This window comes from Hypanus sabinus, chromosome 9 (assembly GCF_030144855.1).
Source record: "Hypanus sabinus isolate sHypSab1 chromosome 9, sHypSab1.hap1, whole genome shotgun sequence".
NCBI lineage: Eukaryota > Metazoa > Chordata > Chondrichthyes > Myliobatiformes > Dasyatidae > Hypanus > Hypanus sabinus.
In genome coordinates, this window is record NC_082714.1 from 4,222,892 (window position 1) to 4,232,916 (window position 10,025).

The 10,025-nt window shown below is 57.1% G+C and overlaps 1 protein-coding gene across 3 annotated transcripts in view; it reads right to left on the reverse strand.

The window, feature by feature from the left end:
• The window catches only part of LOC132399012 (SEC14-like protein 5), a 63,423-nt gene extending 54,072 nt beyond the window's left edge, over positions 1–9,351 (reverse strand). For 2 of the 3 annotated variants that reach the window (XM_059978883.1, XM_059978881.1), the window contains exon 1: positions 9,229–9,351. The gene's annotated coding sequence lies outside the window, so the exon portion shown is untranslated. Of the gene's footprint in view, positions 1–8,779; positions 8,876–9,228 lie in introns of those variants that run through there. The other variant, XM_059978882.1, reaches the window with a different exon arrangement.
• Positions 9,352–10,025: the final 674 nt, after the last annotated feature.

Sequence of the window (10,025 nt, forward strand, 5' to 3'; positions counted from 1 at the left end):
AGGGAATAAGGATCCAGTGTGGGCAAACTCTCCCTATAACTCTGGGGGTAAGGATCCAGTGTGGGCAATCTCTCCCCATAACTCGGGGAGTAAGGATCCAGTGTGAGCAATCTCTCTCTATAACTCGGGGAGTAAGGATCCAGTGTGGGCAATTTCTCCCCATAACTCAGGGTAAAGACCCAGTGTGGGTAATCTCTCCCCATAACTCAGAGTAAAGACCCAGTGTGGGCAACCTCTCCCCATAACTCAGGGAGTAAGGATCCAGTGTGGGCAATCTCTCCCTATAACTCGGGGAGTAAAGACCCAGTGTGGGCAATCTCTCCCCATAACTCAGAGTAAGGATCCAGTGTGGGCAATCTCTCCCCATAACTCAGAGTTAAGATCCAGTGTGGGCAAACTCTCCCCATAACTCAGGGGTTAAGGATCCAGTGTGGGCAATTGCTCCCCATAACTCAGAGTTAAGATCCAGTGTGGGCAAACTCTCCCCATAACTCAGGGGTTAAGGATCCAGTGTGGGCAATCGCTCCCCATAACTCAGGGAATAAGGATCCAGTGTGGGCAAACTCTCCCTATAACTCTGGGGGTAAGGATCCAGTGTGGGCAATCTCTCCCCATAACTCGGGGAGTAAGGATCCAGTGTGGGCAATCTCTCCCCATAACTCAGGGAGTAAGGATCCAGTGTGGGCAATCTCTCCCCATAACTCGGGGAGTAAGGATCCAGTGTGAGCAATCTCTCTCTATAACTCGGGGAGTAAGGATCCAGTGTGGGCAATTTCTCCCCATAACTCAGGGTAAAGACCCAGTGTGGGCAACCTCTCCCCATAACTCAGGGAGTAAGGATCCAGTGTGGGCAATCTCTCCCTATAACTCGGGGAGTAAAGACCCAGTGTGGGCAATCTCTCCCCATAACTCAGAGTAAGGATCCAGTGTGGGCAATCTCTCCCCATAACTCAGAGTTAAGATCCAGTGTGGGCAAACTCTCCCCATAACTCAGGGGTTAAGGATCCAGTGTGGGCAATTGCTCCCCATAACTCAGAGTTAAGATCCAGTGTGGGCAAACTCTCCCCATAACTCAGGGGTTAAGGATCCAGTGTGGGCAATCGCTCCCCATAACTCAGAGTTAAGATCCAGTGTGGGCAAACTCTCCCCATAACTCAGAGTTAAGATCCAGTGTGGGCAATCTCTCCCCATAACTCAGGGGTTAAGAATCCAGTGTGGGCAATCGCTCCCCATAACTCAGAGTAAAGACCCAGTGTGGGCAATCTCTCTCCCATAACTCAGAGTAAAGACCCAGTGTGGGCAATCTCTCTTCATAACTCAGAGTAAAGACCCAGTGTGGGCAATCTCTCCCCATAACTCAGAGTAAGGATCCAGTGTGGGCAATCTCTCCCCATAACTCAGGGGTTAAGGATCCAGTGTGGGCAATCTCTCCCCATAACTCGGGGAGTAAGGATCCAGTGTGGGCAATCTCTCTCTATAACTCGGGGAGTAAGGATCCAGTGTGGGCAATTTCTCCCCATAACTCAGGGTAAAGACCCAGTGTGGGTAATCTCTCCCCATAACTCAGAGTAAAGACCCAGTGTGGGCAACCTCTCCCCATAACTCAGGGAGTAAGGATCCAGTGTGGGCAATCTCTCCCTATAACTCGGGGAGTAAAGACCCAGTGTGGGCAATCTCTCCCCATAACTCAGAGTAAGGATCCAGTGTGGGCAATCTCTCCCCATAACTCAGAGTTAAGATCCAGTGTGGGCAAACTCTCCCCATAACTCAGGGGTTAAGGATCCAGTGTGGGCAATCGCTCCCCATAACTCAGAGTTAAGATCCAGTGTGGGCAAACTCTCCCCATAACTCAGAGTTAAGATCCAGTGTGGGCAATCTCTCCCCATAACTCAGGGGTTAAGAATCCAGTGTGGGCAATCGCTCCCCATAACTCAGAGTAAAGACCCAGTGTGGGCAATCTCTCCCCATAACTCAGAGTAAGGACCCAGTGTGGGCAATCTCTCCCCATAACTCAGGGGTTAAGGATCCAGTGTGGGCAATCGCTCCCCATAACTCAGAGTTAAGATCCAGTGTGGGCAAACTCTCCCCATAACTCAGGGGTTAAGGATCCAGTGTGGGCAATCGCTCCCCATAACTCAGAGTAAAGACCCAGTGTGGGCAATCTCTCCCTATAACTCGGGGAGTAAGGATCCAGTGTGGGCAATCTCTCCCCATAACTCGGGGGGTAAGGATCCAGTGTGGGTAATCTCTCCCCATAACTCAGGGGGTAAGGATCCAGTGTGGGTAATCTCTCCCCATAACTCAGAGTAAAGACCCAGTGTGGGTAATCTCTCCCCATAACTCAGAGTAAAGACCCAGTGTGGGTAATCTCTCCCCATAACTCAGGGGTTAAGGATCCAGTGTGGGCAATCGCTCCCCATAACTCAGAGTAAGGATCCAGTGTGGGCAATCTCTCCCCATAACTCAGAGTAAAGACCCAGTGTGGGCAATCTCTCCCCATAACTCAGAGCAAAGACCCAGTGTGGGCAATCTCTCCCTATAACGGAGTTATTTGGGGTGGCAGGGTGGAGATCTGTTTCTACCAAAGGAGGAATAATGTGCTTCTTCCCTCTGCTCGCCTGCAGTTCACCCTTGGGAAAGGTGAACCCCCTCCACCCCAATCTGGGTCATGTTAAGTCTTGGGAGGTGGTGGATGGTCGAATGAGCAGCTGGAGCAGATAACAAATCCTGGTTATGCGACCACTGACGCCAGGCAGACAATCTCTGAAGAGTATTGATAATGGCTGGGGTCACCTGTCTTGTAAAGACACTGTTCAGAAGAAGGCAATGACAAACCACTTCTGTAGAAAAAAATGCCAAGAGCAATTATGGCCACGGAAAGACCACAATCGCCCAATTCATAAGAGCTGCCACACAACGAAGGAACGACTGTTAATTATCTTTTGGTTTGACTTTCCTGCACTTGCTTGTATCTTTATATAATTGTCTATATAGGTGTGTTTGCATTTGCTCACGGAATTTTCCAGTAATTGTCGTATTGTTGCTTCTGTGTTTTTCTAGCTCCTTCTCAGATTTTTGGTAGTAGATATCAAACCACTTGAATCTGGTTATTTCAGAGGGTAATTGCTGTTTTTCAGTTGGTACTGGTTACTTTAGGAGCTGAGCAGGATTGTTTGCCTTTGCTCTTGTAACACTCGATAAATTGGCTGTAAGCAACGAGCCTTATGCCTCATTCTTGACTTAGGAATTCCAGATGGCAAAATCACCAGGATCCAGCAACCAATGTAGCTGGTGAGGATGGCAGCCGTTCCGGCTGGTCTGTCTCGGAATGCCGTGGCACACTGGTGAGGGTGGCACCAGGTCCGGCTGGTCTGTCTCGGAATGCCGTGGCACACTGGTGAGGATGGCAGCCGTTCCGGCTGGTCTGTCTCGGAATGCCGAGGCACACTGGTGAGGGTGGCACCAGGTCCGGCTGGTCTGTCTCGGAATGCCGTGGCACACTGGTGAGGATGGCACCAGGTCCGGCTGGTCTGTCTCGGAATGCCGTGGCACACTGGTGAGGGTGGCACCAGGTTCGGCTGGTCTGTCTCGGAATGCCGTGGCACACTGGTGAGGATGGCAGCCGTTCCGGCTGGTCTGTCTCGGAATGCCATGGCACACTGGTGAGGATGGCAGCCGTTCCGGCTGGTCTGTCTCGGAATGCCGTGGCACACTGGTGAGGGTGGCACCAGGTCCGGCTGGTCTGTCTCGGAATGCCGTGGCACACTGGTGAGGATGGCAGCCGTTCCGGCTGGTCTGTCTCGGAATGCCGTGGCACACTGGTGAGGGTGGCACCAGGTCCGGCTGGTCTGTCTCGGAATGCCGTGGCACAGTGGTGAGGATGGCACCAGGTCCGGCTGGTCTGTCTCGGAATGCCGTGGTACACTGGTGAGGATGGCAGCCGTTCCGGCTGGTCTGTCTCGGAATGCCGTGGCACACTGGTGAGGATGGCACCAGGTCCGGCTGGTCTGTCTCGGAATGCCGTGGCACACTGGTGAGGGTGGCACCAGGTCCGGCTGGTCTGTCTCGGAATGCCGTGGCACACTGGTGAGGATGGCACCAGGTCCGGCTGGTCTGTCTCGGAATGCCGTGGCACACTGGTGAGGGTGGCACCAGGTCCGGCTGGTCTGTCTCGGAATGCCGTGGCACACTGGTGAGGATGGCAGCCGTTCCGGCTGGTCTGTCTCGGAATGCCGTGGCACACTGGTGAGGATGGCAGCCGTTCCGGCTGGTCTGTCTCAGAATGCCGTGGCACACTGGTGAGGGTGGCACCAGGTCCGGCTGGTCTGTCTCGGAATGCCGTGGCACACTGGTGAGGGTGGCACCAGGTCCGGCTGGTCTGTCTCGGAATGCCGTGGCACACTGGTGAGGGTGGCACCAGGTCCGGCTGGTCTGTCTCGGAATGCCGTGGCACACTGGTGAGGATGGCACCAGGTCCGGCTGGTCTGTCTCGGAATGCCATGGCACACTGGTGAGGGTGGCAGCCGTTCCGGCTGGTCTGTCTCGGAATGCCGTGGCACACTGGTGAGGATGGCAGCCGTTCCGGCTGGTCTGTCTCGGAATGCCGTGGCACACTGGTGAGGGTGGCACCAGGTCCGGCTGGTCTGTCTCGGAATGCCGTGGCACACTGGTGAGGATGGCACCAGGTCCGGCTGGTCTGTCTCGGAATGCCGTGGCACACTGGTGAGGATGGCACCAGGTCCGGCTGGTCTGTCTCGGAATGCCGTGGCACACTGGTGAGGGTGGCAGCCGTTCCGGCTGGTCTGTCTCGGAATGCCGTGGCACACTGGTGAGGATGGCACCAGGTCCGGCTGGTCTGTCTCGGAATGCCGTGGCACACTGGTGAGGATGGCAGCCGTTCCGGCTGGTCTGTCTCGGAATGCCGTGGCACACTGGTGAGGATGGCACCAGGTCCGGCTGGTCTGTCTCGGAATGCCGTGGCACACTGGTGAGGGTGGCACCAGGTCCGGCTGGTCTGTCTCGGAATGCCGTGGCACACTGGTGAGGGTGGCACCAGGTCCGGCTGGTCTGTCTCGGAATGCCGTGGCACACTGGTGAGGGTGGCAGCCGTTCCGGCTGGTCTGTCTCGGAATGCCGTGGCACACTGGTGAGGATGGCAGCCGTTCCGGCTGGTCTGTCTCGGAATGCCATGGCACACTGGTGAGGGTGGCACCAGGACCGGCTGGTCTGTCTCGGAATGCCATGGCACACTGGTGAGGGTGGCAGCCGTTCCGGCTGGTCTGTCTCGGAATGCCGTGGCACACTGGTGAGGATGGCACCAGGTCCGGCTGGTCTGTCTCGGAATGCCGTGGCACACTGGTGAGGATGGCAGCCGTTCCGGCTGGTCTGTCTCGGAATGCCGTGGCACACTGGTGAGGATGGCAGCCGTTCCGGCTGGTCTGTCTCGGAATGCCGTGGCACACTGGTGAGGATGGCAGCCGTTCCGGCTGGTCTGTCTCGGAATGCCGTGGCACACTGGTGAGGATGGCACCAGGTCCGGCTGGTCTGTCTCGGAATGCCGTGGCACACTGGTGAGGATGGCACCAGGTCCGGCTGGTCTGTCTCGGAATGCCGTGGCACACTGGTGAGGATGGCAGCCGTTCCGGCTGGTCTGTCTCGGAATGCCGTGGCACACTGGTGAGGATGGCAGCCGTTCCGGCTGGTCTATCTCGGAATGCCGTGGCACACTGGTGAGGATGGCAGCCGTTCCGGCTGGTCTGTCTCGGAATGCCGTGGCACACTGGTGAGGGTGGCACCAGGTCCGGCTGGTCTGTCTCGGAATGCCGTGGCACACTGGTGAGGATGGCACCAGGTCCGGCTGGTCTGTCTCGGAATGCCATGGCACACTGGTGAGGATGGCACCAGGTCCGGCTGGTCTGTCTCGGAATGCCGTGGCACACTGGTGAGGGTGGCACCAGGTCCGGCTGGTCAGTCTCGGAATGCCGTGGCACACTGGTGAGGGTGGCACCAGGTCCGGCTGGTCTGTCTCGGAATGCCGTGGCACACTGGTGAGGGTGGCAGCCGTTCCGGCTGGTCTGTCTCGGAATGCCGTGGCACACTGGTGAGGATGGCACCAGGTCCGGCTGGTCTGTCTCGGAATGCCGTGGCACACTGGTGAGGGTGGCAGCCGTTCCGGCTGGTCTGTCTCGGAATGCCGTGGCACACTGGTGAGGATGGCACCAGGTCCGGCTGGTCTGTCTCGGAATGCCGTGGCACACTGGTGAGGATGGCACCAGGTCCGGCTGGTCTGTCTCGGAATGCCGTGGCACACTGGTGAGGATGGCAGCCGTTCCGGCTGGTCTGTCTCGGAATGCCGTGGCACACTGGTGAGGGTGGCACCAGGTCCGGCTGGTCTGTCTCGGAATGCCGTGGCACACTGGTGAGGGTGGCAGCCGTTCCGGCTGGTCTGTCTCGGAATGCCGTGGCACACTGGTGAGGGTGGCAGCCGTTCCGGCTGGTCTGTCTCGGAATGCCGTGGCACACTGGTGAGGATGGCAGCCGTTCCGGCTGGTCTGTCTCGGAATGCCATGGCACACTGGTGAGGGTGGCACCAGGTCCGGCTGGTCTGTCTCGGAATGCCGTGGCACACTGGTGAGGATGGCACCAGGTCCGGCTGGTCTGTCTCGGAATGCCGTGGCACACTGGTGAGGATGGCACCAGGTCCGGCTGGTCTGTCTCGGAATGCCGTGGCACACTGGTGAGGATGGCAGCCGTTCCGGCTGGTCTGTCTCGGAATGCCGTGGCACACTGGTGAGGGTGGCACCAGGTCCGGCTGGTCTGTCTCGGAATGCCGTGGCACACTGGTGAGGGTGGCAGCCGTTCCGGCTGGTCTGTCTCGGAATGCCGTGGCACACTGGTGAGGGTGGCACCAGGTCCGGCTGGTCTGTCTCGGAATGCCGTGGCACACTGGTGAGGGTGGCACCAGGTCCGGCTGGTCTGTCTCGGAATGCCGTGGCACACTGGTGAGGGTGGCAGCCGTTCCGGCTGGTCTGTCTCGGAATGCCGTGGCACACTGGTGAGGGTGGCACCAGGTCCGGCTGGTCTGTCTCGGAATGCCGTGGCACACTGGTGAGGATGGCAGCCGTTCCGGCTGGTCTGTCTCGGAATGCCGTGGCACACTGGTGAGGGTGGCACCAGGTCCGGCTGGTCTGTCTCGGAATGCCATGGCACACTGGTGAGGATGGCAGCCGTTCCGGCTGGTCTGTCTCGGAATGCCGTGGCACACTGGTGAGGGTGGCACCAGGTCCGGCTGGTCTGTCTCGGAATGCCGTGGCACACTGGTGAGGATGGCACCAGGTCCGGCTGGTCTGTCTCGGAATGCCGTGGCACACTGGTGAGGGTGGCAGCCGTTCCGGCTGGTCTGTCTCGGAATGCCGTGGCACACTGGTGAGGATGGCAGCCGTTCCGGCTGGTCTGTCTCGGAATGCCGTGGCACACTGGTGAGGGTGGCACCAGGTCCGGCTGGTCTGTCTCGGAATGCCGTGGCACACTGGTGAGGATGGCAGCCGTTCCGGCTGGTCTGTCTCGGAATGCCGTGGCACACTGGTGAGGATGGCACCAGGTCCGGCTGGTCTGTCTCGGAATGCCGTGGCACACTGGTGAGGGTGGCACCAGGTCCGGCTGGTCTGTCTCGGAATGCCGTGGCACACTGGTGAGGGTGGCACCAGGTCCGGCTGGTCTGTCTCGGAATGCCGTGGCACACTGGTGAGGATGGCAGCCGTTCCGGCTGGTCTGTCTCGGAATGCCGTGGCACATTGGATCCTGATACAGAGTCACTGAAAGACGCGTCAGCATAGCTTTATGCACACGGTTCGACACACTGCCCAGCTAACTTTCCAAAGTACAACGTACGTGAACGATCTGTTGTGGACAAAGGAGGCAGGATGGCAGTTCACCGATGTCATAGATGTGGAGGGTGGGCAGAGTGATATCGCTGTGCGGGCGAAGTGGGCTGAGAAATGGAATTCAATGGCGCTTGGGAGCACTAATGAGGCCAGGACGTGCACCACGAGGGGTCCCAGGAGAGTATCTGACAAGCCTGCCCGAGCCAGATCAATCTGATCCGTATCCATTAAACCTTTCCCATCCATTTAACTGTGGAAATGCGGTTTAAATGTACCCACCTCCTCTGGCAGTTCGTTTCATACAAAGACTATCCACTGCATTAAGCAATTGCTCCTCTAGTTTATATTCAACCTCTCCCTCCTCGTCTTAACCCTAGTTTAGATTCACCAATCCTGGGAAACAAACTGCTTTCACATTAAATAATCTTGACCTTGTCACATATACACGGAAACATCTCCACTTCTCCTTACACACCTCTCAGTCTCCTGCACTGCAGTGAAAAGGTCCTATAACTCAGCCCCTCAAGTCCCGGCGACAAACTGGAGGATATTTTCTGCAAGTCTTCGGGTTTAATTACATTTTTCCTATAAAGATCAAAACTGAACTAAATACTCCAAGTGCATCCTCGCCAACATCTCGTTCTAACTTCTAGACTCGGTACTCTGGAGTGATGAAGGCCAGCGCGTCAAACACCTTCTTCGCCACCTTGTCTACCTGTGACTCCACTTTCAGGGAGCCACGTACAGAACGCATACTCCAATTTCCTAGATTACCCAGTGAGGATCTACTCACTCATCCAACCCCAAAACTCTCCCCAACGCCGACACCCCATCCGCCAGCTCCCCACACCAAGCGCCACCTTCCATAAGGGTCGGGGACCGTCCGCATCCCCTACCGGCATCTGTCCCGGGCGGGCAGCCCAGGTGGAGTCGCTCCGCTGCCGCCGGGAACGGGGAGAGGATGCCGGTGTCCCCGAGCCGCTCTGAGCGAGTTCCGCACTCCCCGTGTCACTGCCCCGTTTAGCTTCGGCGTCCCGGACAGCGAGCGAGGAGAGCGCAGCCAGGCGCACGAAGCAGCTCCCGGGCGGCAGGCGCTCTTTCGCCGGGACCGGATGAGGCGAAGCGAGTTCTCTGGCTCCTCGCTTACAGTCGGAAGCCCACAGCGACCTGACTGTGTCCCCGCCCTCGGTTCTAGGCAGATTTTGGGGGACTTTCTACAACCTGTGGCCCGGGACAAGGTCACCGAACAGAACGGGACGTGGCTCCAGCTCCCCTTCTAAAGTCAGACCTTCCCCCAAAACCTACAGACCGAACTACAAACTGAGAACGTTACTGACACCTGTACCTGTAACATTAGAGGCGCTTCCCAAGCCACTGGGCGTTTTCAGCGTTTTCTCATTCAATTCCCCAAATACTGGGTTTGTAATGGAAGGTGAGAGGCCCGCGGGGTAACCTGTAAAGTCAGTAACACCTCTCGTTCCCCCGGTCCCGCCCACCGCGCGCGCGCGCACACACACACTACACACTCACTCCACACTACACACTCACCACACTCACTCCACACTACACACTCACCACACTCACTCCACACTACACACTCACCACACTCACTCCACACTACACACTCACCACACTCACTCCACACTACACACTCACCACACTCACTCCACACTACACACTCACCACACTCACTCCACACTACACACTCACCACACTCACTCCACACTACACACTCACCACACTCACTCCACACTACACACTCACCACACTCACTCCACACTACACACTCACCACACTACACACTCACCACACTCACTCCACACTACACACTCACCACACTCACTCCACACTACACACTCACTCCACACTACACACTCACCACACTCACTCCACACTACACACTCACCACACTCACTCCACACTACACAGACACCACACTACACTCACTCCACACTACACACTCACTCCACACTACACACTCACCACACTACACTCACTCCACACTACACAGACACACTACACACTCACCACACTACACACACACTACACACTCACCACACTACACACTCACCACACTCACTCCACACTACACACTCACCACACTCACTCCACACTACACACTCACCACACTACACTCACTCC